Genomic DNA, 22,875 nt, shown 5'->3' on the forward strand with positions numbered 1-22,875 from the left:
TTCGAATATTTAAGGTAAATGTCATGGACTACCTTCAAAAAAGACAATTGATATTTTACAATTACAGCAACAAGCCTGGGCAACATTTTTTTATTTTTCACATTCATTCTCTTTGATAAACACGAAAAGGGGCAAGATGGAAAACGAGGCTATCCCCAAGGTATTTACATATTCTATTATATAAAAACCTTGGCTATCCCCATCTTTCATCCTTCTTTTCCTTGTGTTTGTTTTGAAGAGCGAGTAAGATAAGAAGCTGCCCACACTAGTAATTACAGCTGAGATTCTTTCAAAAATTCCTGCTGTGATTCTCAGCTGAAAATGCTTGAGAAACCCTAACAAGAATTCCCAGAGAAATTTTAGTAGGAATATCTGCTGATACCTAAAGGACATTTCTAAGGAAATCCTTCTCTAGAAGAAGCGTAAGAGAAATTTCTAAAGGAATTCTTTAACAAACCTCTGAATGAATCCTTGGAGCAATCACAGGGAAAATATGGAAATTAATTCTTGCAAAAACCTCTAAAGCTATCTCAACAAGAATGTTTAGATTTTGGATGAATCTAATCAGGTACTTGTGGAGATTTCTTTAGGGTTGCCTCCAGGAATACTCGATAGCATTCTCTAGAAATTCCTGCTGAGAGTGCTGAAGAAATTCATTCAAGGACTCCTCCACAAATTTCTTCAAAGATTTATCGATGAATTCCTATGTCGTTACCTCTAGAAACTCTTGCTGGGATTCCTCCAGCAACTGCTGCTGTAATTTATTCATGGATTTTTTTTTTTTAGAAATGTAGTATTACTGCTGGGAATCCTCTTCAGATTATTTTAGGGAACTACTATTGGGATTGGTCCAGGACTGCTACTAGGATTCCTCTAGACATTTCTCGCAGGAATCCTCTGTGTTGCTGGCAACCCTGTCAGCGGGCACTCCCTCGAGTATAATGATAAGAAGCAGAGAAAATAGGTAGAGAAGCGAAGAGTGTGAAGCCAAAAATACCTTATCGAACCGTCAAACTGGTATCCTATCGAACAAAATCAACAAACCTTAACGATTGCCGAATAATTCAAGATAAGTATTGCGATCATTTGAAACATTTTTTTAACAATATTTTCAAATATCAAGGATTTTACTGTAAATAACAATGATTCCTTAAATTGATGAACATTGATCCTTTTTGGAATACAATTTAGATGACTTCTTGTTAATAAATCAACTGCATAAATAATTTTCTATTGCAGTACACGAGAAAGACGCTACCCTCGATAGGTGGATTAATCTGTTTTTCGGCAGTTGCCAACATCCTAGTAATGAAATCAAAACAGAAAAAGTGTTGCCATTCATACGGCTGTTCACTCTTCGCTTCTCTACCTATTTTCTCTGATAAGAAGTTAGACTAAGAGAAAATGTCAGTTGAAGTGTCAATGAGAATTGTCATACAAAATTGCATAATCATTGCCAAGTGAATTTGTGCTCAGGGTTGTTTACTGGATTTCAAGTAATTATTCTTTATTTTCATATTTTCATCATATTAACCGACTTAAATAGTTATTGCAGATTGTGAGAAGAAGATTATATATTTGTTGGATGATTTGATGTGCTGGGTAACTGTAAGGAGAATAAATGTAAGGCAATCATGAATTATGTTTATGCATCATATTTAGCTAACCTTAAATAAATTTACAGCTTTGAGCTATCTTGATCGGGAACACAGACGAGTTGCTTCTTAGACTCCGAAAATCATTTCACCAACATAAACTCAAAGATTTACCGGTGTACCAACCGAAGGATGGAGAAGTCATTCGTCCGTCAAACCCGTTCCAAGACGCAGGTAACTAAGGAGTCTGCCGGAGTGCCTTCAAGTGCCGCTGACGATGTAGTTGATCTATCGGGTGAAGAATTTGTTCCATCGATTATGGATTTCGAGCACGGACAGGACCACGACTGTGCGGTATGTGACCGTGAGATCCAACGACTGGAAGACGAGAGACGCGATGAGGAAGAAGTAGAGAACGAGCGATTACGGCAGGAAAAGCTGCTTATTGAGAAAGCCGCCAAGGAGAAATTGGACCGCGAAAAACAATTTATAGCGAGAAAGCACGAATTGCTCAAATTGAAGGATGACGAAAGCGTGAGCATCACTAGCCGACGCAGTAGCAGAAGTAGTATTCGGAAAGTGGAGGATTGGGTTCAACATGTCACTCCTGCTAGCTGCGCAGAGAAGGAAAACGTCCCGGTGCAAACCGAGAAGCGTGCACCAATTACATCGTCCACACCGTTAGGTGGCAGCGAAGTTTGCACTGGTGAGTTTCAGAAGGGGTTAGCCGTTGGCGGACCGCGAACATCATTGCCGCGTACAATTGGAAGTGTCACGATTGGAGAAAGTCCAGAGAAAGAGTTTCCAAAACTAGACTTGGTGGACGTTCAACAATATGCACGGCTCTTGGATGATTCTGAACCATCCCTTTCGGATCGCGGAACAACTTCGAAGCAGTCGACAACGGGGACGAAACCGAGGATCGTTGCGAAATTAACAAATCCCACACCGTTCGAAATGTGGCATCGTGAAACATGCCAACTTCGAAGACAGCGTGATCAAGATATGTTGAAACATGGTGATGACGAGAAGAAGCGATACGACGATCGTCTGCACGAAATCGAAGCTGCTTTGCAACGACAACGCGACATGGAACTGGAGCACCAGCAAGACAATGAGCTGAGGCGACGACGAGAAGTTGAGCTGGTGAATCGGCTGAATCGCCTAGAGGATCAACATGCGGAAGAGCGGAAACAGCTGAAAGAAGCAGAACGTGCGTTAAGAAGACAACTGGAGGAGAGTCACCTGCGGTATCAGACCCTGGAGACAGAGAGGAAACTTCAGCAGGCTGCGCAAGAGGAACAGCTACACAAGCTCCGAGAGAGAGAACAGCACCTTGCTCGCCAATTGGAATCGATTCGTCTGCAAGACAAAGGAGGACAGCCAACGGAGTTTCAGCTACATGATGCCGCATCATCTCAGCCATACAATGTCGCAATGTGTCAACATCAAAGTACATCCGCAATGTCTGGTGGGCAGGGTATTTTCGTCAGTAATCCGCAAGATATGCTGGTAAGTGATTCGCCGTATACACAGTCGGAGGAAGAATCCCGCTCGGTAGTCTATTCGGGGTGCAAATCTCCTGATCACGTCGCCGAGAAATGCACAGAGTTCAAAAAGCTGTCGGTAAACGAGCGCTGGGGATTCGTGAAAGAACAGAAACTTTGTCGGAGATGTCTTGTTTCACACACTCGATGGCCTTGTGAAGGAGAAATCTGTGGAGTCAACGGATGCCAGAAGCGTCATCATCGAATGCTTTATTACGATCCTGAACCGGAAAACTTACTGACTACTACAAACGCTACCGTTACCGTCCATCGACAAACTGTTACTTCTACTTTGTTCAAAGTATTGCCCGTAACGTTATACGGCAAGTCAGGCCCTGTCAACACATACGCATTTCTGGATGATGGTTCATCTACGACTCTTCTGGACAAAACGATAGCGGACGAACTGGGAGTTAGCGGAAAGACGTTATCATTATGTATGCAATGGACTAGCGGAATCGACAAGAAGGTTGTTACAACCCAGATAGGAAAGTTAGGCATCTCGGAGCCTGGGAGCAAATTGATTTTGCAGTTGTCAGAAATCTACACTGTGGAGAATCTTGGGCTTCCGGAACAATCGATCGATTATGAAGCGTTGGCTCAGCAGTACCAGCACCTTCAACACCTGCCGGTCAAGAGTTTTCAGCGAGCTATCCCTGGTTTGCTGATCGGAGTCAACAACATTCACCTTCTTACGACATCCAAAGTGCGAGAAGGAATGGAACAGGATCCCATTGCTGCAAGAACTCGTATCGGGTGGGTGATTTGCGGTCGCCTGCGAGGAGAAGTGAACCAGCTTCAACATCGGCAAATGCACATTTGTGCAGAAGCTATCGAACTCGACCTCCATAACTACGTTCGAGAATTTTTCTCTGTGGAGAGTACTGGTGTAGCCATTGCACCCAATCTTGAAGGAACGGAAGACCAACGCGCACGACAAATCCTCGAGGAAACGACTGTACGGAAGATAAACGGAAGATTTGAGACTGGTTTGCTGTGGAAACAGGACGACTTTGAGTTTCCTGATAGCCGACCGATGGCAGAGCGCCGCTTGAAGTGTCTCGAGCATCGTTTACTGAAAGATCCACAACTCTACGATTGTGTGCGGCAACAAGTAGCAGATTATGTGGCCAAAAGATACATCCACGTGGTCACCGAAAAAGAGAAAGCAGAGTTCGATCCACGTCGAATGTGGTATTTACCCCTTGGAGTTGTTCTGAACCCAAATAAGCCCGGCAAAGTACGCGTCATATGGGATGCAGCAGCCAAAGTGAACGGAGTGTCATTAAACACGATGTTACTCAAAGGCCCGGATCTCTTGACTCCTCAATTGACTGTTACCTTCAAATTCCGAGAAAGAGAAGTGGCCTTTTCTGGAGATATTCAGGAGATGTTCCTGCAAGTAGGAATTAGAAAACAAGACCGGAGCGCGCTTCTTTTCGTCTTTCGTAACTCTCCGTCCCATCCCATGGTAACTATGGTCTCTGATGTGGCTATTTTTGGAGCAACTTGCTCTCCAGCGCAGTCTCAGTTTGTCAAAAACATCAATGCGGCGGAAAACGAGCAGGAATTTCCACGGGCAGCTGCAGCAATAACGGACAGGCATTATGTCGACGATTATTTAGACAGTGTCGATACAGAGGAAGAGGCAGTCGAGCTGGCATTAGAAGTGGCGACGGTTCATCGAAAGGCAGGGTTCAACATACGGAACTGGGTGTCAAATAAGCCCAGGGTCCTGGAAGCGATTGGAGAGGTTAACCCGGCTACAGTGAAGAACTTGACAATGAATAGCCAATCTGGTTTCGAGCGGTTACTAGGAATTGTGTGGCTTCCTGAGGAAGATGTCTTCTGCTTCCGTCTCGGCGTGCAAGGTGATCTGGAGGAACTAGCGAAAGGAGAAACAGCGCCTACTAAACGTATGATGCTCAGTTTCTTGATGAGAATCTACGATCCGTTAGGACTAGTGGGTTCATTAGTCATTCAAGGGAAAATATTAATTCAAGACGTGTGGAGAGCTCACGTGGATTGGGATCAACAAATTCCCGAAGACCTTTTCGGGCGATGGAAATCTTGGCTGCAGTTACTGAAGGATCTAGACAACGTGAAGATTCAGCGATGCTATTTCCCTGGCTACGATCCTGCCTGCTACGATTCATTGGAACTCCATATTTTCGTGGACGGGAGCTCCCAAGCATATTCCGCTGTAGCATACTTTCGAGTCATCGATAAAGGAGCGATACGGTGCTCACTAGTGGCGTCCAAAACAAAGGTTGCTCCACTGCAACTGCTGTCAACCCCTCGTATAGAACTACAAGCAGCTGTCATTGGCGCACGTTTGCGTAAAACGATAGAAGAAGGACATTCCATTAAAATTAAGCGAACTTGTTTCTGGAGTGATTCCAGTACGGTTATCTCCTGGATAAGATCGGACACACGCCGTTACCGTCAATATGTGGCGTTTCGTGTTAACGAGGTTCTTAGCTTGTCAAAAATAGAGGAATGGCGATGGTTGGGTACGAAGGCAAACGTAGCAGACGAAGCGACAAAATGGGGTAATGGTCCAAACTGTAAACCGGATAGCAGATGGATGCGTGGACCAACGTTTTTGTATGAGGAGGAGAAGAATTGGCCAAAAAATAATCTGGAACGTCCAGATGAAACAACAGAAGAGTTACGTCCAGCATTCGTAGGCAGCCACTTTGTGGTGGATCCAGTGATCGACGTTACCCGATTCTCGAAGTACGAGAGACTGTTGCGAAGCACAGCATATGTGTATCGTGTCTGTGGCATTATCAAGCAACGATCAATAAAGGAGTCAGGGGTTTTGACCTGTGAGGAGTTGCAGAAAGCTGAACGATGTTTGTGGCGTATTGCGCAGGCAGATCACTATCCTGATGAGTTGGCGATATTGAGGAGTAATATGGATGCGGAACCAGAACAGCGAAAGGCGTTGAACAAAAACAGTGCAATTGCGAATCTACCTCCACAGTTAGATGAACATGGAATAATTCGTTTGGATAGTCGCATCGCAGCAGCGGAGTACGTGAGTTACGATACCAAACATCCCATAGTCATGCCGAGACAGCACCAGATTACTAAGCTTCTTATGGATTGGTATCATCGTAAGTATCGACATGCAAACAACGAGACTATCGTGAATGAAATTCGGCAGAAATTCTACATCCCTAAATTGCGGATTGAAGTTCGCGCTGCAGCTCGTCGATGCCAATGGTGTCGTGTATATAAAGCCAAACCTATAACACCGAAGATGGGCCTGCTTCCAAGGAATCGAATCACGCCGTTTCTACGACCCTTTACGTTCGTAGGCATCGATTATTTTGGGCCATACTTTGTAAAAGTTGGGCGCAGCTCAGTTAAACGGTGGGTTGCTCTTTTTACATGCCTGACTGTTCGGGCAATACATATGGAAGTAGTCCACAGTTTGACAACAGATTCGTGCAAGAAGAGCATCCGACGGTTCATTGCCCGAAGAGGAGCACCCCAGGAGATATATACGGACAATGGCACGAATTTTGTGGGCGCTAGTAGGGAGCTTCAAAATGAGCTGCAAATGATTAACACAACCATGAGCAGTACGTTTACGGATGCAAATACCAAATGGCGATTCAATCCCCCGGCAGCGCCTCATATGGGCGGCTGTTGGGAACGTATGGTACGATCCGTGAAAACTGCCTTAGGAACGTTACCTACGGCCCGGAAACTGGACGATGAAGAATTTCTGACGCTCCTTGCCGAAGCTGAACACATGGTCAACTCACGACCACTAACATTTGTGTCACTGGATAACGAACAACAGGAGTCCTTAACACCGAACCATTTTCTAATGTTAAATTCGAACGGGGTGCGTCAAGCAGTTAAGGCTCCCGTGAATGCGAAGGTTGCCTTGAAAAGCGGATGGAATTTGGTTCAACACATGCTGGATATATTCTGGCAGCGATGGATTGTCGAGTATCTGCCAATTATTGCAAGGCGAAGCAAATGGTTTCAAGATGTACCACCAATAAGGGAAGGAATGTTAGTGGTAATAGCAGATGAAAGGAACCGTAACGAATGGATGAGAGGCCGAGTGATTCGTACATATCCGGGGAACGACGGTGTGGTTCGCAAGGCAGACGTGGAGACACATAGCGGAGTATTGTGCAGACCAGCCAACAAACTAGCAGTTCTTGATGTAGTCAAAGATGGTGACGCCGGAAAGGACTTGGGGCGCCACGGGGGGGGAGGATGTTGCTGGCAACCCTGTCAGCGGGCACTCCCTCGAGTATAATGATAAGAAGTTAGACTAAGAGAAAATGTCAGTTGAAGTGTCAATGAGAATTGTCATACAAAATTGCATAATCATTGCCAAGTGAATTTGTGCTCAGGGTTGTTTACTGGATTTCAAGTAATTATTCTTTATTTTCATATTTTCATCATATTAACCGACTTAAATAGTTATTGCAGATTGTGAGAAGAAGATTATATATTTGTTGGATGATTTGATGTGCTGGGTAACTGTAAGGAGAATAAATGTAAGGCAATCATGAATTATGTTTATGCATCATATTTAGCTAACCTTAAATAAATTTACAGCTTTGAGCTATCTTGATCGGGAACACAGACGAGTTGCTTCTTAGACTCCGAAAATCATTTCACCAACACTCTGTTTTTTCTCGCTTTCCCATTGGCGATTAAAAGTAGAGGTTATGTCGTGAAGATTTGGAAGTTTGAAAGGGAAATACCAGTTCCCCATCAGTTTTATCATCATTTCGTAAATTTACCGATAAAACGATTATCTGGAACGACTCAATCACTAAAATACGAAATGGGATTCCACAAAATATAACCTCACTTTAGGAGGCCAATAGAATATGTATATGCAGGAAATCTTCCAGGAAGCTGTTCCTACTGAGAAATCTCAGCAAGAATACCAAAGAAATTTTAGTAGGATTTCTATAGTAAAGTAATTATTTGATTTAGAAGAGCAGAAGGAATCCGTGAAAAGTCTTTGAAGGAATCATAGTAGGAAACCCTAACAGGATTTCTCCTAGTATTCCTACCGAGATTGCTTAAGCATTTCCAGATGGTATTTTTGCAGTTATTTATGTAGGAGTCCTCTAGGATTCCCATTAAGAATACGAAGGAAATTTATAGAAGTTCATTAGAGAAATTCAGAAGAATTCCTAAAAAATCTCTGGGTAAATTTATAGTGGAATCCATAGAGACGTTACAGCATGGATTGCTGGATAAATCCCATATAAAATAATTGGACGAAACCCAGCAAGTATTTCTACATATTGGTATGCTGTCCCAAAAAAAAATCGATATTTGAAAAGTCAAGGTGCTCAACTCTTAAATGAAATATAAGCATATTTGAAGCATTTTTATAGAACATTTCGATTTTCTAAAAATAAATTCTATAAGGACTAGAATAAATATTTAATAACGATTTATTCACTTTTTTTAAACTTTGATGCGAGGTATGCACTTCAAACGGAATCGCTCAAGTAATTTTCGTTAAGTGCATTATTTTTCCATGACCGAAATGATCAAGAAATTTAACGCAGCAAGCCCCATTTGATTTGACGTTTCGTTTCAGCTCCGTACTAGGATCCGAAATAAAGCGACGCTTTATCATTTCTTCAGCGATTCCTTGCCTGAATTTTCCACGCATCGAGATAGGCCAAGAAATTTTTTTTGGGATCTGCGTACTACCCATGACGAATTTGCAGTCTGGGGAATTACAGAAATAATAAAATAAAACCCTTTCTCATTTTTCCCTGCCGCATATTGTCAAGTAAATAAAGCTGCAAAGAGAATTTCTGGCGAAATCCCTGGTGCAATTTCTGGAGGAATTGCTGGATTTTTATTAATTTTTGGGGAACTTGAGAATAACAAGATTTGGGGTGACCTTCCAAATAATTCTCAACTTAAGGCAAAACTAGATGCATTTCCTCATTTTTGGGTTTTGTTTTTTTTTTTAATAACGGAGCAAAATTTTCAAAATCGGTTTTCATACACATGTAAAGGAATGATTAAGGTATCGTCTGATTTTTTTTTCCTAGTGGAAAAAGTTTTTCGTTTTTGCAGAAACCATGTTTGAACGAAAATTTTGAAAAAAAATATTCTTGCAGAAATGAAATTTTACACTAGGAAAAAAAATAAAACATATGTACCTACTTTTGATTCTTTCTCACATGTACACATGTACAAAAAACGATTTCGAAAATATTGCTCCGTCATTTGATGAAAAAAAAACAAAAACCAAAAAATAGAAAATGCTTCATGTTTCGTCGTAATTCTGGATCCAATTTCTGGCAAAAATTTATGGAACAATTAAAATTGTTTAGTGCTATTTTTAGCGAATATGCTAAATAGAAACTGTAGAAGACATTTTAGTGCAAAACCATGACAGCTTGCAGGATTTTCTAACTTTATTAAAAATTTCTTATGAAATTACTAGAACATCTTACTAGAATCTTGGGCAAAATTTTATTCGATTTTTTTTTGCAAAACTCTGTTACGTTTGTAAATTGTTGTGAACATTTCGTCAGTTTATTTTGTATGTTATATTGTGGTTTGTACATCTGTTGTTGAATTTTTAATGCGCATTTGTAGCGCTCCAGTCATTTCGGGCAGTGATCCTGTACAAAACACGTAAGTCGTCCCCTAACACGGACATCAAACGTCAGACGATCTTGTGCTGTTGCCGGAATCTAGTTGCCCCCTTAGGATTAGAAATTCCTAGACCAAAACAAGCTATGAATGCCGCAACAGATGCTGCGAACTAAAAGGCGAACTGCCAGAAATAATACGATTACAGGATTGACTCCCCTCCCCCTGGATATTCGATCTTGACGCGATTAACCCATTAGCACCCTAGCGCCAGTTTATTCACCATCGCTTGGATTTTGAGCTAGATATATCTGGTTTACGAGTTAAGCGCAAGTGAAGGAATCGGCCGTAAGTGCTAATGGGAACCAAAGGAGTATCCGTTGTGCATTTATCACAAGTCAAAGACAAGTTATAATTCAGCTTGCATAGACCTACTCTTTGCATTCTTTGAATTTTCTCAAATTTAACAATAATTGTTGAATTTAACGTAACGCAAGAGTGGGTAGGGGAGGTCTCTGCGTTACACTCATTATTCATTACTTGAATTCGAAAGTACACAGGACAAGGGACGCTAGGATAAGTTGACTTACAGCCTTACAGGTTAGGTTATGTAAACAATTAAATTTATTATCATGTAGAATAAGCATCCAAAGTTAAAATACACATAAATAAAAACTAAAAAAAAACTGATCAAAAAAAGCTGAAATTTAGTTACATGTGTCTTTAGAACTTAGGACGGTTGACAATGTAAAGAGTTAAGGTGAATGTAGGAATACTTCGGACTGAGATGATCACAGATATGCAGAAGACGACTAGCGAAATTAATAACACAATTTGACACATTATAGACTATATTTTGACAGATAGGGTTTGACTGATTTACAACATCGAATGGAAGCTCAAAAAGTGTTTTCTAACACTAAAATGAGAGTTATTTGGAGATGATGCTGGTGCTGTCAATGACTAACATCGGTTATTGACACTATTGGTAATCAGCTTGAAATAATTTTCAGAATATATTATAAAATAACTGAGGATATTATCTGATTATTGTTTGGGGAAGCTGTCAGAAAAACTAGTTGCCCATATCGGCTAAAAACGGTAGCTCTGGTAGCTTTCTTCGAATAATTTTCAGGAATATCAAATCTTTAAAAATTAGCCACGACACATTTTTTTTGCTCTTTGTATATTTCTTAAGTATAGTACTCTGAAGGCGTTAACATAGACAGCCTTTTTTCTCTCTGAATGTTGTCCAGTGACCTCTGAAATTTTCGATTATTGAAATATTGTTCAATTATCAAATCATCTTTGGAGCTTCCATTCGATCAAAACACTAGTGCGATGGGAAAAGTTAAAAACAGTATTTTTAAAAACTACTACGACCCAATGCTAATTACTACACACTTTGCTCAAGTTGACGACATCGTCTAGTCCATCGTGAGTATTGGTCCTTGTAGGGGGAAAGTTGGGAAAGGGTCCAGGCTTTGCTATTAGCTGTCCTGCAGCTCCACCTGGTCACTCTTCAAAAAAAAAAAAAAAGATTACAGGATTGACTGATGGACCAAGAACAAGAATGAAACCTCGTCATCCTGGGATTGGACTACGTTATCTATTTGGATAAGGCTGAGACAAATTTCGATTTTCTCTTATGTCACCTCCCCCTCGGAAAATTTTGGACAAAATTCGACATTTTTAGGGGGGACACAAATAAATTATTCAATAAATTTAAAAATTTTGAAATGAAATTACGGCACCGATTGATTCCGTTCTTTTTGTTTTCATGGGTGCTCACTTCTAACAAAAAATACAAAAATAAGATACATAACAAACAGCGCAATCCTTTGTTTTTCGTAGGATGAAAATGGGAGCCACATGCTTAAGAAGGAAACAAATACCCTATATTAACGGCCAGTTTTTGCCAATGCAGTGTACGTACCTTTATGATTAAGTTACGAAGATTGTACTGTTTTTTTTACAAAAACAAAAAAGGAAGTGGTCACCCTAATCATCAAATATTAATAGGACAGAGACAAACCTCACATACCATTCGAATATCCAATAAAAACAATCAGAGAACAACAAGTGCACGCTGTGTATAGGTAAATGGCCGATTGCGCAAAACTAAAACTAGAAGCAGGAAACATAGAAAAAATCTAGGTAGGTAGGTATCCTAATTTTAGCCTTCCAAAATAAGACTCAAATCATAACTAAGCCATTGGAAAACTATTCCTATTCGAAAAGACATTGTTTGAAACCAAAGAAATCAAGAAGATTCTTCACAAAAACAGAAGAACCGGTTGAATGTTTCTTGCATAGCTGAAGCGGGGTTATTTGAACTCCTTCTCAGTCCTCATGCATTCGGGTCACGTCGTCCCGGTTACGGTAAAGCCTTTGCCCAGGTACCTACTCCATAGCTTGAAATGGGGCGCGTGTTGAGAGCGATTTAAATTTTTAAAAGCTTTCGTCCACGTCCTCAAGTCTTCGACGCCTCCGCCGCCGCCGCCGCCGCCACCGCGTTTATTGCTTTGCGCTTTCGCGCGCGCCACGCCAAAAAACCCGTTCCCTAAAATTTGCTGCCCAAACATAAACAACTGAGCAGTTCTTGGTGGTGTGTTGTGGCTTATCAACTCTCATGGAGTTAAAGCAAAATTTAGGCACAAACATCGATCTAACAGGATCGAACATGACGCACCACATTCCGACAAAGAACACTCCCGGTGTTTCACGTTGGAAATTTTGGAAACACGTTGTTCGCATTCTACGCTTTGGAACGCAAACTTGCTTTTGTTACGCAGATTGCCACGTACCTCCGAAACTACGAAGAAGTAACAATATGGGCATATCCTTGCACGTGTTCCGTGACGATGACGACGTTTTAAAAACTGGTATAGGTAGGTAGGTAGGTAAAAGGTGCATGGCACACCGGTAGTTTTCACCCTAAAAGGGATGTAGATTTTTCATTATTTTTTGCAACCCCAGCTTCCTTGGTAGGGGCTCGGAGACTGAAGAAATAAATAGGGAGATACCTTTTCAGAGTAGCGAAAGGGCGCAAGGGGGAATGAGACCAGAGCGGACGGATTTTGTATTCTGGATCCTACGTGGAATACAATAGCGGCCAAAGTATAGATTGAACAGGTATAAGCTGCAATTGAAGCCCTTCGGATTTTAGATTTCTAGACGAACATTTGAAAAGGGCCTATCTGCTTTGCGTAAACAAACATGCTTTTGTCTCTGTAGGGCCCATCTGCGTCCACCCACGCACAACCACATCCTTATCAGAAAGAGTGTTCTTCAAGCTATCTGTTAAGGGTGTTGATGTGCGTGGGTGGATGCAGATGGGCCCTGCAGAGACAGAAACATGTTTGTTTACAAAAAGCAGATAGGCCCTTTTCAAATGTTCGTCTAGATTTCGTTTTCTCTGGTAGGCAAGCCAAGCCGACTTTCTTCGAACGGGATGAAACGTCAATGAATAAAAAAAAGGGATAGTTGTTCGTTGTAAAAAAAAGCGTTCATTGGTCCGTAACGTACAGGGGATAGACAAAATGATCGGGACAGGCAAAATTTTCACTTCTCAAAAAATGTTCAATTAGCTGTAACTTTTCGAAAAGTGCATAAAATATTCTCAAATTTTTACTGTAAGTTCTTCAACTAGTTGTGTATCAGTGGACAAAATTTGGAAAAGATCGGACAATTCTTCACGAAGCAATAAAGATTTTTGAAAAAGATAAAATTATCCCACAGCCAACTTTGAGCTGTTATATCTCCGGATTCAATGAACCGAATGCAATGAAATTTTGACCATTTAAGACTTATATAATGAGCTATGAAAAACCATTGACTTACCTTAATATTCTTAACACGGAAGAAAATTATAACGATTGGATTATTTTTCTAATAAAACAACAAATTATCCAAAACATCAACATCGTTACAAAATTCAAGATGCAAATTATAGTTCATTTAGTTTCCCTCTAATTGACCTATATATAAATGCGTTTTGAAGGAAAGTAACAACATAGCCACCAATAAATTGAAAAAGTAATGGGATGCATATTAAAAATAGACCAATTTACTAAAAAATCGCGAAAAAAACAAAATCGCTATAACTTTTTCGCTTGTTAAAAATTTCAAGTTAAGTCAAATGTTTTCCAGGGTTCATTATATAAGTCATGAATGGTCAAAATTTCATTGCAATCGGCTCATTGAATCCGGATATATAACAGCTCAAAGTTGGCTATCGGATAATTTTATCTTTTCCAAAAATCTTCATAACTTCGTGAAGAATTGTCCGATCATTTCCAAATTTTGTCCACTGATACACTACTAGTTGAAGAATTTACAGTAAAAATTTGAGAATATTTGATGCACTTTTCGAAAAGTTACAGCTAGTTGAACATTTTTTGGAAAGTGAAAATTTTGCCTGTCCCGATCATTTTGTCTATCCCCTGTATGAGACCGGTGTTTTGCCCAAGCTTTTCGCTTCATTCCTATTCCTGTTTTCTTCTTTTGAGACCAAGAATTTAGCACGTAGAAAGCCGTAAATATGGAAATTGTTTTTCCTCGCTGAGCAACAACCTCCAATACTGATTTTTAAAGATTTTTAATTTTAGTTATCTACGGCGCAATTCACATTTTCAACAAGACGTATAGGGTGCCTGTATCGATTATGGCACTACCTAAGGGAAACTATTTCTACAAAAATAACAAGAAGACCAACGAATGTCATCAATATGTTAATAGATAGCTTTGTTTCTATACTTTACAGAAATAATATAGAAACGGAGCCAAAACTACTTTTAATATTTATTACAGCGTGTGCCAATGATAGGAACCCTGTACCAGTTATGGTTACAGTTTTTAACTTCGGTTCCTTTTCGCACTATTTGCATGCATACTAGAGTGGGTTAACGTTGTATGGAGAAACTTTAAATTTGATCGTATCAACCCGGAACAAAGCTTTTTCAATCTATATTAGCGTCCAAAACAACTGTGCAAAATTTGGGAGCGATTGATTGCGTCCCCGTATTCCGCATTGAGACTGAAATTTGTATGGACTTTAGTATGGGAAAACGTACTTTTTTGCATTTTACTCATAAGTTGAATTCTGTTGTCTAATACCATGTAACAAATGACGTTAAATTATAGCCTAGGATATGTCGAAAAACTTTGCCAAAGACCGCAAAGTGATCCGACGCTTGTGAAAAAAGTTATTCGCCTGGTAACTTAGGCCAAAAATTGAGATTTTATTATTGATGTTATTCCTTTACATGCTAAATGTTATGCACCACCGGGTAATGTGTACGTTATAACTTTTTTCACAAGTGTCGGATCACTTTGCGGTCTTCGGCAAAATTTTTCGGCATATCCTAGGCTATACTTCAACGTCATTAGTTAGATCGTTTTAGACGAAAAATTTCAATTTAGGAGAAAAATGCAAAAAAGCACGTTTTCCCATACTAAATTCCATACAAATTTCAATCGCAATGCGGAATACGGGGAAGCAACCAATCGCTCCCAAATTTTGCACAGTTGCTTTGGACGCTAAAAGGAATCGAAAAAGCTTTGTTCCAAAAAGTCGACTTTGTTGACCCATTGCATACCTTATGGGATTAGCCAAAACTGGTACACTATAGCGAAAAAGGGTGCAAGGAAGCCGAGATTTTAAGGAAAATGATTTATTTCTACCATAATTTGAGCAAAATGTGGAGTTTAAATTAATACAACCATCTTTTGTGAACGTGATCTGTTGAAGGGCTATTTGCAGATCAGAAGGAATTTCTCGATGATGATTAACCTGGAATTTCTCGGTCTATCTTGATGCATAGGAAATTCCTTGCCTGAATCGCCTAGGAATCCTTTTTCTTTGATCGCAGTACGCATTTACGAAAAGAAATAGGGTAGCGAACCACTTGGGCAGCGGTCGGTATTTTGGGCACTCTTCGCTATAACTCAAACAATTCCAAACCAATCGACTTGAAATTTTGTACACGGCTAGATACTATACGTTTCCCATCGCGTTCCAAAAAGAATTATTGTATTGCAGAAAAGTGCCCAAAATAGGACCCCTGCCGAGATGGTTCCACTTCCCTAACAACCCAAGCAACACACATCGTTACAAAACAGTGACGGCAGCGTATTTAAGGGTTGCGCAGTAAGTCACAGTGAATTCTTTGCAACCCTTACATACGCTGCCGTCACAGTTTTGTAACCATGTGTGTTGCTTGGGAATTCAAATGACAGTCACTGTAGAAAGTTTCTGCCAGGAATCGGTCAAGAAATTTCTTGAGCGATTCCTTTCGAACACGAAACTGGGCTTAAAGGGTGAAAATCAACTATGGCGAATAATTGGTACTATAGCCATAATTGGAGCACTAGTACTTCTAACACACTCACGCAAATTACCGTTATTTTTACTTATTCGTTTATTTGGAAGGCTCAAGCGCCACATGGGTATGACTGAGCTGAAATCATTTGTTCATTTTATTACATTGGCTTTACATTTTATAATGTTTTACTACTTTAAACACTATGTTAGTTTAGGGATCCAAAGCACTCGCGGCTTTTTCGAGGTTATGGATAACATAAATTTAAAATAGGGTACGAGGAAGACCTCTAAACTAGATTATTTGCAAACTTATACTTAAAACATTGATGCGACAATCGTCCTGATCTGTAACGGAACCAAAAAGAAAGCAATTTATCGGTATACAACGACAAAAAGAGGACAAACGGAAGAGGATAACGTGAGACAGAGGCGAACTGCAAAACTAAATGGCGGACAACGAAAACAACGAGGAACGTACTACATCAAACTCTGACATCAACACCACAGACAAACAGACGTAACACTCTGATAAATCCCATCGTACATCGATTTAACGGCCTTTTCAAAAATTTGATAGTTGGCCAACTGCCCAACCGTGGCGCTCGTATCGTTTTTATTCGAGTTTGACGTTTGCTCACTACCGCCACCTAGTTGGTGGTCGGCCAAACATAGTCCTTTTAGCATTGGGCGAATATGTTTCCGTGACTATGATTTGAATCGAAAAATGTTCAAAGTGTTACGTCTGTTTGTCTGTGTCAACACGTTTCAAAAACTGATAAAATTGGATTCATGTATTCCAAATCAAGGCCTGCCAACATTTCTCTAACGGGTTTATGTTGTTTTTCAGGCTTATCCTGCGCGGCGTGTGAGGTGAGATGGACAGTTTCGTCTCACGTGACGTGAGACGACTAATGCTAATCAAATGGGATCGAGTCGACTTTTGTCACCCCATTCGACTCGTCTCACCTCACACGCCGCGCAGAATAAGCCTGTTTTTTCGGACCCGTAGAATTTGATGCAGCTCAGTTCTGATCTCACTATACTTCTCGCATCCCCATACGACATGTTCCATATCCTGGTAAGCCACGCCGCAGACACAGAGATTGCTTTCCGAGAGCCCAATGCGGAAGGTATGTGCGTTTAACAAATAGTGGTTGGACATCAACCGACAATTAACACGAATGAAATCGCGGTCTGAACAAGGTCTGAAACCCTTTGAATCATGGCTCCTTCGACACCTGTGCTGTGGGTTGATAGAGTGTTACCATCTACCCATATCTCCATCTCTCCACTATTTGTGTTACCAGCTGATCAAGGTCTCCTGACGGGCAAAGGCAAAAAATCTTCGAAGGCGATTTGACGCTCGTAAATATCGCCTTCGCTAGCGCCCACCTTAGCCAGTCCGCTTTCTCATTTCCCGGAATTAAGCAATGTGAAAAGACCCAAGCTATGGTGATGATGTATGAGTGTTCGGACAAAGCACTCAAGACTTGGCGTATTCCATTCAGGAAGTACGCTGAGTAATTCATCAGTTTCAATGACCGAACAACCTCCAGAGAGCTTAGACTATCGCTAAAAATGAAGTAGTACTCAGGTGGAAGAGAGCTAATGTACTCTAAGGTGTAATGTATAGCCTCTAGCTCCGCAACGTATACAGAACATGGTTTTTGAAGCATGAAGATGGTGCTATGAAATTCGTTGTAGACATCGAATCCAGTTGAATCATCGGTTTTTGAACCATCTGTGAAGAACTGTCTGCAGAGATGTAAACACTCTCATCGGGAATCAACTCGCGAGTGTAAAACCAACAAACGGTTTACTCACGGTGCCGAGAGTAAGCCGTGTGTGAGTTTATTCGCACCCGCTTGCTTCACGAGTATGAAGCAAAACAAAAACAAAAACACTCATGAATTTTCATTTGCGAAGAACAAGTGGAGATGCGGGAATTGCATTTTAGTACGATTTTAATAGCAAAACAAGTAATTATCCAGCAGATAGTAGTGTTTTGTGCTTTTTTGTTCCTGAAAAGTAAATCTGTCGGCCGTATAAATTCGTTTTTTCACAAAATTGAAAAATGTTCAGAGCTGCTTCGCGAATCAATCACGAGTGCGACCAGCTTCGTTAGCTCGCGAGTGAAGCAAGTGCGAATATATTCTGGCTTCTGTTGTTCACGAGTAGGATAGCTTTGCATTTGTGTCTGCTCAGCTACATTCCTCACTGTTTTCCATCACTGGCTGTCTGTCATCACTAATATGCATAAAATTACTTACAAAAAATTGTGGAATATCTACGGAACGAAAAGATTCTGGTATACCGGTGATCACATCCTACATAAAGAAATCAAAATCCACAAAGTAACTGTCAAAGTCTGAGAAACTGTCACGATTGGTGTTAGCCGGAAATGGGATTACATCCAGCGTCATTTTACCAGTAGTACAAACTCATAAAACGAGTTTGAGGATTCTGTTCGAGCTGCTTTTCGAAGTTTTCTATGACCAACGGATTTTCAACCTCGCATTGAATTAGGAACCGGAACGACAACTCCGCAAAGCGGTCTGTCAGAGGCTGTTCACCAGCAAGTACGTCTAAACTAATTGTGTAAGTCGATTTCATGCAACCTAACGCGATCCGAAGGCAACGGTACTGAATCCGTTGAAGCTTCAGTAAGTGTCGTTTAGCCGCGGATCGGAAACAGAAGCTACCGTATTTTAAAACCGACATAATGGTTGTTTGGTACAGGCTGATCAGATCTTCTGGGTGCACCATGTTTCGGTAATAGTTGCAAACATTGTGTTACCGACAGTTCGGCAACAATGGTAACCACGGTGAAAGACAGAGATATTGATTAGAAATATTTTTTCAGTTTTCTGCAGAACTTCATCATTAGCATCTCCCCCCCCCCCTCCCTTTCCTCCTCCTACCAATAATTACCCCATAAAAATCAATAACTACTGGGTCTTCAAAATTGATAAAATGAGAAAGAGAGGAGAGAGAAAGTAGGGAGATTCAGAGACAGCGAAGCCACGAGAAAGATCACCGATTTGCGAGAAGGAGGAGGACGGACAGAAAGTATTGGACGGTGAAGCCGTTCGGATGAACAACGTACAATCGTGACCGTCGCAATCCATTTAGAGATTGCTTCTCGAAATGAATCCCGCGTGGACCGGAAAATCCCTGTGAAGACGGTATAGTGCGCCTACGAGAATTTCGAGTCCAGTTTTGCAGTCGAGGGATTCGGACGACGCTGAGACAACGCACCAATAGAACCCTGTCGATCAGTCGCTGAAACGCAATAGGTAGTGTGTGCGTTAAGAGAGCGCAGAAACAGAAGGCATGATTTCGTCACATTATATGTCAACCACAGACACAGATCTGTCGGTCTAGCAAAGCGCTTCAAGCAGAGTCGAGTAGAGAAGTTACACACGAACCAACAGTTTTTTGTTAGGTAGTCCGGATTTCAGTTTGTTATTTGGCAGCGGTAGTCAATACAAGGAAAGCTTGTGGGAAAACAAATCTCAGGGCTGAGTATCAATTATCGGCGTCTCTTTACTCGAGAACTTTGTTCACAAATACTACTGATATCAGTGAATCATTACTACCAAATCAACAATATCGAACACCGATATTTGGTTGAACGACTACTTCTGATGTTAGGTACAATAGAACCAGACGCCCACTTTATATGCATGAACATTTATTTTTTGGTAGTTGTTTGGGACTTGTAAAATGACTATGTTCAGCAAGTCGAAACTAAATCGCTTGGCGAAAACTTTTGCCCTAGGTTTTGTGACCAAATCACATTTATAATAACAGAGCTAATTTGGAACCGCGTATTGCTTTCTAATAGCACAAAATGTGTACAATGTTCAGTAGAACGAAAGAAGTACACAAGAGTTACGACCATGCTCGATGTCTGTATTTAGATATTGTACTCTTTGAGTGATGCATCGGGGTTTCGCTATGACGTCAGCGCTACCAGAACCGTGCGTTCACACCAGTTCACATAGATAGGAGTGGATTAAGGCATACATTGCGCCTTACCTCCAATGCAATACCGTAATGACCTTCTGCCATTATTAATATATTTAATGATGGTAATGAACAGGTCGGGTTGCATTCTTCAAAGAATCCAGGATCCTTCAACTTTCTAGTAAGAAAGTTAGAAGAAGGCTGGATTTCGATCATCACACGAGACAGCTTTGTCTGGATGATACTCTCAATGACGTTAAGAGTCTAGGGAGCGTGTAGGATAAATAGTTAGTAAGCCAAGGTACCGAACAGATGCAAGGAGTTGATTGAACGAGGATTGAATGAATGGAAGGGCCCAATGAGTGAATGCGTGTTAGAGTTGAATGTATGAGAACTAGTAGGTACTATGCTGTGATATTAGGTTAAAAATTAGGTATACACTAGAATTTTAAGAATAAAAGTACGCTAGGCGAGTATTAAATCCTTATCGCCAACATAATTATGAATTTGAGAATGTTTAGTCCAGTTGCCCTGGGCTTGGATTATATCTTCCAGGAAGCTTTGATTTCAGGCATGTGGTCGATGGCCTTTGCAGTAATGATTAGAATAGCTGAATGTATAATCAATGGCAAACAATTCTGTAAGAATCAGATCTCCAAGTCATCTGATATAGTTATACTGATCATGACGCTGCATAGTATATCGAACATTTTTTGTCGAAGTCATTTATGTGCCGGGAAAATATAATTCCAAGTTGGAGAGAATATTACAAACTGAGGGAGGGTAATAGGCCCAGTCAGACCCCTGAATGGGCAATGTGGGTTAGTTTATGGGAATGCCATTGAAGGTTTGTAATATTCTCCGAGGCTTTCGAAATCCAACAGGGCGCGTCCCCGGGTTGCGGATAGGGGGAAAAGGGAGATTTTTCACATTTGTACTGTAATCAGCCAATGTGGTATTATCTCCTATGGTGTTGTAGTGCGAATGAATGATCTCATTCTATGGGAATTCGAACCTTGTAATGTATTGTTTATCAACTTCAATTTTCTAAGCTTGATAAGGTTTTGAAGACAAACATGAGATGAGAGAATTGCCTAATAGGAAAGTCACATCAGCAAAGCTTTTACATATGCAAATGCTATCCTTGGGGTCATGTCTAGCATTTAATATGTATGGCAATGACTGATTCTTACCTAGCAGGGGTACTACAAGACCACGCGGACAATTCGATTAAAGGCTTAATTGGGGATAATATATTTTCCAGAACTGAAGGGACATTTTTTCCGGGGTGACTGGCGAGTCGGAGAGGGTAGAAGTTTCCGTTTGTTATAATTGACAAAATAAACAATCGGGCGCTTTTTCTTTCTATGACTTGCTTGGTATTTTGTGGATTATTGTTTTTTGGTTTTGGAAGGTATGCGATTCACTATTGAGCCTTAAAATTATTTTGCATCTGAATAGCATTGATATCGTCAAGTCTGCACCAACACCCTAATCCCACACCAAAATACCCTTTTCCTATCCCATGGCGTTTATGTGGTCAGCAAAGACTATTCAGTCATTACCCCTCCTTATCATCGGCTTTGGACTGACTTGCGCTCTCATTGCCCCACCAAATGCTGCAAAATGAAAATGAAAATGAAAATGAAAATATTGTTATGCATCTGTTTCTGCACATTTGTTGTCACCCATCTTTCGTATATTTTCTCAACTAACACTGTAAAGTTCGTCACTTCGAGTGTCGGCCTAAATTCTTAGTATTCATTTCATTAAAACTACTATTGTTGTACAGTCCGTATATTTGGTGTTGCCACGATGGGAGAGCTCAACCCAGTGGCACGTTGAGCACCGGTTTGTCCACATCTGCTTGAGCTTTTGGTTGGGGGTGGGTCTGGTTTGCAGGTTTAGCGGGGGCCTACCACAATTTGGGAGTGTGAGGGGGGGGGGATGGGGGGGATCTCTGCATTGAACTCACTACTCATCAATTGCGTGGGGTATCTAGAAGACAATTGACGCTAAGATTGGAAAAAAGCTTGCAGTTGGGACTAGACTAAAATAGTGGCCGATAGAAAACAACGCGCTAGACAGCATTATTATTCATTTTTTTAAATATTTACCCATAGGCTTTTCGCCGGTTAACAGTACAGTATTTAGCTGTATACGAAGATACGGATTAGTTGGTGTACACGTACAGATGACAGGGTTCTCACGGGAAGTGCTTCAAGTGAGGCTTACATAACAACTGACAATAAAGAAACCTATTTTCCTTGACTTTCTACGCAATGGACATCTGAACGAACACACGTGTTTTCGTTAATGTCCTAGGCATTATTTAGACATGACGTATGTGCATGACGGAACAACTATCAGGACACAGTTCCAGACGTCTCTTTTCAATAACGATATTCAGCGTATTTCCAATAAAACTACACTTTAGTAAAGCAAAGACTAAAGCTGCTATAATAGAACAGATCAGAATGACTTATTTGACTTATTGACTATTGGAGATCTACTTCGTATAACTGACAAATTGACAAGAACCTAACTAAATACATGGACCATACTACAAAAAAAAACAATTGACAAAAAGAAAAAAGGGGAAATTTTTATTAAAACTATTTTTGTTCAACGCAGGCCAAAACAGTGTCGACTTGGGCCACGCACGCCTACGTACTTCTGTGTGTTGAAACAAAAATAGAGGCTCCTAGAAGCAAATGTAGGGAAGGGTGCGGTGTAGAACATAAGCACAGTGTTGCTACCGCCGTAATCACTTTGAAAAAAAAAAAAAAAAAAAGAATGTTTAGTCCAGTTGTTCTCTATTCTT

Source organism: Aedes albopictus, chromosome 3 (assembly GCF_035046485.1).
Source record: "Aedes albopictus strain Foshan chromosome 3, AalbF5, whole genome shotgun sequence".
In the NCBI taxonomy this organism is placed as follows: domain Eukaryota; kingdom Metazoa; phylum Arthropoda; class Insecta; order Diptera; family Culicidae; genus Aedes; species Aedes albopictus.